We start from the raw sequence: 5376 nt of genomic DNA, 5'->3' as shown, positions 1-5376 counted from the left end.
TCTTTCCCTTATTCCTGTGTGTCTGGGAGTAATCAATCATGCATATGGATGACACTGGGTGTGGAGAAATATATTCCTGGGTCGTCGTTGTACTTGCTGTCACTCAAACGTGGTCCTCATCTAACCAGCCAAGAAATCTGTAGGAATTTTGGCTGGGTGAGGAATACATTTTCTAAACCAGATTCCCAGCTGATGGGTTTTCACTCCCAAAACAGTGCCTTCCATTCATCCTCCTGGAAGGGATCCGGAGCCTCATTCACAGATCACAGATTCTGCTGCCCTCTGGTTTCATGGCCCTCATCTCCCCCATCCAATTTCAAGGGCCATTAAAACAGGCTCGTGTTTGCCTTGCTGCACAAGTGCTGCCATTATTCACAGGAGAACAATTAACAACTTGTGTTTTGACTCCACGTGTGTGGAGGAAAAGAATCTCCGGGAGATTTTGAAGGTTGAAAACTGAAAGTTGAGGCAATTTTTCCCTTGCTCCCTCCAAGGCTAGAGGAGAGGTGGGCAGGCAGCAATTTGCCACCAGGTTGGTCCCTTTGGGTAGGTGCCACCAGGACTTCTGCAGCTCCTTGAGCAAATGCAACTGGTGCATTTTGGGGCTGGGACTTTAACAGCCTTGAAATGTTGCAGAGCAGTTTCCAATTATTTTTAGAGTTTTGAAAACATTGATTCCCCCAACAATCTCCCCCTCTTGTCTTCTGTCATAAATTGTGGAACAGAGCAAAGGGAAAATAGCAGAGGTTGGATTAAATTGGCTTTTTTTTCAGCCTTAAAATAGTGTCAGCGTGATGCCTGATATTTTAGGGGTTGGATTAGTAGCATCTCTTTCATCCCACCAGAGAGGTGGGATTTAAGGCTTCCACCAACAGAAACACTGGAGCTACAAGAGCAGAGTTTTCCATCCCCAGCACTCTGATATCTTGTCGTGCTATTTTAAGCTGCCTCAGCCAGCTATATAAATAAACTGCTACAAACAACAACAACAGAAAGAAAATGTTTCACCAAATGAGGGGAAAAAAAACAAACAAGAAAAGGGGGTGGCAGCCCTTTCTGAAATGCTCATGTTGATTTGGAAGAGTTGGATGAAAATAAAAGAGGTTGCTCTATGTTTTTCCTTGAAAAATGTAGATGTTTAATAGAAACAGATCTCGGAGGCTGTTGAGAAGTTGGGTGTGATTTTAGGGCTGGGAGGAGCACAGCAAACAGTTTGTTTTCCTGAGTTGCTGCCTTTACCAGGGAAGATGAGAAGCATCCCACGTAGTTTTGTGGTGTAGACCTAAGCAGCACCCTGCTGTGCTCATCCCTGGGTGCTGGGGGGGTTTCAAACTTGCATTTTAGGGGGGGATTTTCAGCAGGCAGTGGTGGAATCCCCATCCCTGGAGGTGTTCAGAAAACCCTGTAGATGTGGAACCTGGGGATGTGGTTTAGTGCTCAGGAGGTAGTGTTGGGTTGATGGTTGGGCTTGATGATCTCAGAGGCCTTTTCCAACCTTAATGAGTCTATGAGGCAGTGAAAGAGCAGCCACATGTATTTGGCAGGTGCTGGGTGGTGGGTCCAGAGCTTAATGCAGTGGAGCTTTTCCCTTCTGCCATCCTTTGTAACCCGAGGTGCTCTGGGGCTGGTGAACTCAGCAGCTGGGGAAGTTAATCAGTGTAATTAGTGATAAATGAACCTGTTCCCTTCCCCTTAGCAGGGGTGTGAAGAGCATGAGGCCACCCTGGGAGCACTTGCCAAGAAGTGGGGGGGGTTGCTGTATGGCAGGGAGGAGGAGGAGGAAGAAAAATCTTGCTTGTAGTAACTAGGGGCAACTTGGCTTCCCTGGGAAGAGGAAAAGGAGCAATTAAAGATGCCAGCGCTGCGTGGAGTCGTTTGCATCATTAGCCTCAGTGTTTGCAAATGAGGCAGCTATCTGCAGCTCCCCAGCACACAGCATGTGCCTCACCCACTGTCCCTGCTCATTGCAGAGGTCTAAAATTGGCCATGCAGGAGCAAGGGGGGAAACTCTGTTTGCTGAGACCCTTTTTCTTTCTGTTTGCTTCTTGCTCTCTCTCTCTGAGCTGTTGCAGGGCTCAGCCACGATCCTGCTGCTGCACGAGGTTCTATCTCGTGTGCTGTGCAGGAATAGTAGGGTCTGGAGCCCAAGTGTGGGGAGGAGCAGCTGAGGGAGCTGGGGGTGCTGAGCCTGGAGCAAAGGAGGCTCAGGGGAGACCTTCTGGCTCTGCACAGCTCCTGACAGGAGCCTGGAGCCAGGGAGGGGGTCGGGCTCTGCTCCCAAGGAACAAGATGGCAACAGCCTCAAGTTGCCCCAGGGGAGGTTTAGAATGGATCTGAAGAACAATTTCTTCCCCAAAAAGGTTGTCAAAACCTGTGCCAGGCTGCCCAGGGCAGTGGTGGAGTCCCCACCCCTGGAGGGGTTTCCAAGCTGTGGAGATGTGGTGTGAGGGACACGGGGCAGTGGGGACCTGGCAGGGCTGGGGGAAGGGTTGGACTCCATGGTAAAAGTCTCTTCCAACCCAAATATTTCGATGATAATACTCTCACTAAGCCACACTGCTCCTCACCTTTACTCTCCTGTTTCCATGATACAGGAAATTATGGGACATCCCCTGCAGTGGGCAGGGAGTGGATTAGATAGTTGGAACCTGAGTACAGAGGCATTTTTCCCCTTCCTTCAGTCTGCCTCTCCCTTTTGTTGCCCTTACAGCAGCTTACCTCCCTTCTCCTGTTGGATGGACGTTTGATTCTCTCCTGATCTCCCCAGCCTTGCTTTGGCTCTGGGTCTCAGGATCCCTCCTTGTGGTTGTTAGGTGCCAGGTGAGCATGAATTCTTTCTCTACTGCTCATCTTTGCTTTCCCAAGGAGGTGAATGCCTCTCTGGGGTTAAACTCATCTCACTTAAACACCTCCCTTGCTGCTGCCAGTGTCCTTGGATCACTTTTGGGGATAAAGCCTCGGGTGGAGATTAGAAGCACGAAGCCATGACTCTTCTTCCAAGGACAAGAACACCATTATCCAGCTTTGCAGGGATAAATTGACCATCTCATTTTGGGGAGGATCAGCACAGAGGTGCCTGTGGCAGGTAGCTGGGCTTGGAGAAGCAGCAGCAGCTCCTCGGGGCTGTGTTTATGTGGCACTGTGAGGTTTTGGGTTGGGGTGCTGGGGCACGGGCACCCCTGGGAGGTGTGAGGAAATGGGGTGTGCAACAGGGTCTGAAAAGCTGAGCTGCTCTGCTTGGTTTTCTAACGCTTGCATAGCTAAAAACACCTTTACTGACGATTGGAGGCTCCTTCTCATATTTTTTTGTCTGCCAAATCTTCCCCCTTTGTAAGAAAGCTGGAAATCCAGAGCTCCTGTGATGAAAACATGATTATTCTTATTTTTTTCCCCAATCCTTTGATCCTAGCAGGAGCTGGGGGCAGAGGATGTGGAACCTGCCTGCCTTTGTCTCAGTGACAGTGCAGATGACACAGGGAAGGTGGTCAGAGCCACGTCACTGCTCTGCCCTTTATTTTCCTTGCACAAATGATGGTGATGATTTAATGAATGAGGCACAGCCAAGACCTTTTGCTCCTCAAGCAATCATCAACTCATCATGCTTCATCTCCAAATCCCTCATTTGCATCTGGCTGACCTTGACTTTCCTCCCTGGACAGGAAGATGGAGAGGTGGGAGTGTAAAGTCTGGGGGCTTTATGGGTGAGTCGTGACCAGTGCTGGGGAAACCTCACGTGCTGTGCCATGAAAGGTGATAGGAAATGGATTAAACAGGAGATAAAAAGGGAGAGGGAACCTGCTTAGCTATTTTTGAAGAAAATGTGGAGAGAAATAGAGTTTTAAAATATGCTAGAGACTAATTTGCTGCATGGCAGATCCTTGGCTCTTTTAATAATCAACTGTATAGTGAATGCTAGAAGTGATATAAAAAACTCTTAAGTGAGCCAAAGCTTTTAGTGAATGGTTGGGTGTAAAAAAGGAATACTGATTCTGGCAGAACATTGACTCTAATTGAAGCAAGATCCTTTTTCTGAGATAGCTGCATAGAATATACTGAAATATCTTCTCCAGCAGGCACTTGGATGAAGTTCTCACCCAAGTAAACTTTAATCTGACACGTGTCTGAATAGTAATAAATAAAGTGGGAGCCATCAGACTGTTCTAGGAGCAAGGATTGTGCTTAGGATTGAGAGAACTAGCTGGCAATACAAATAGGAAGAGTAAATTAGGAGTGGACAACTAATGAGTTTTAGCAGAGCAATCATAATTTATGCCAGCTCAGGGGGGAATTTTAACTAATTAAGCAAAAGTTCTGTCTCGTTGAAAGCTAAGCTTTAAAATAAAGCTCTGCTAAAGAGGACTTGGTCATCCTGGGCTCCAAACAGACCTTTAGATCCAGGTTTTCCTGTGGTTTCAGAAAGCTCAGAGTCTGAGCAGAATTTTATGGTCTTGATCTTGGGCTGTAAATGCTCCCACACAAAGAACACCCAAGTTATAACTTCCACAGACTTCTAGGAGCTCCAACAGGAGTTCCACTTGGATTTTGGAGATGGGGCTTGAGAGCAGAACACTTTCAAGTGCTAGTAAAGTGTATTAAACCCCCTTTTTACAGGGGAGTTAATTTTAAACCCCAATCTATCAACCTGGCATGTTCATTTACAAAGAACAAACCTTCCAAGGCCTATTTAGAACCATTTCACCAGCAGGTTTACAGCTGTGAGAACATTTAATAAACCAAAATGGGGATTCACTGTGCAGTAGCCACTAAGCAATTATGTTCTGTCTGTGGGCAGCCTAATTAACGACCTCAGGAGAATTTCAACCAGCCCACTGCTCCACAGAGACATCCCTGGTCTGTCCCAGAGTGATGTCTTTGGAAAGCATCATCCACCTCCTTGTTTTTTTTTGGCTGGAGTGCTCAGGGCTGCTTTTCTTTTGCAGGAGGCAGCAGGAAGGGTCATGCTGCTCACAAGCAAACTCGTCCCATCCTGCAGCTCATCAGCAGGGAAAGGACAAAGTCATTCTCCATCTGTGAATGGGTGTTAAAGTTCCCAGCTGAGCTGGTGGAGATGAGTGTGTGCAAAGGAGGTGCTGGGATAGGACAAGGGGGCATGGTTTGGAACTAAAAGAGGAGATTTAGACTGGAGAGGAGGAAGGAATTGGTGACACTGAGGGTGCTGAGCCCCTGGCCCAGGCTGCCCAGAGAGGTGGTCACTGCCCCATCCCTGGAACCATCCCAGGGGAGGTTGGCCGGGGCTCTGAGCACCCTGCTCTAGCTGGGGATGTCCCTGTCCCTGCAGGGGGTTGGATGAGATGAGCTTTAAAAGTCTCTCCCAGCCCAATCCAGTTTATGATTTTATAAGGTCAGTCTGATGAC

Source organism: Merops nubicus, unplaced genomic scaffold (genome assembly GCF_000691845.1).
Source record: "Merops nubicus isolate BGI_N331 unplaced genomic scaffold, ASM69184v1 scaffold7388, whole genome shotgun sequence".
Lineage (NCBI taxonomy): Eukaryota > Metazoa > Chordata > Aves > Coraciiformes > Meropidae > Merops > Merops nubicus.
This window is presented reverse-complemented; position numbering follows the sequence as displayed.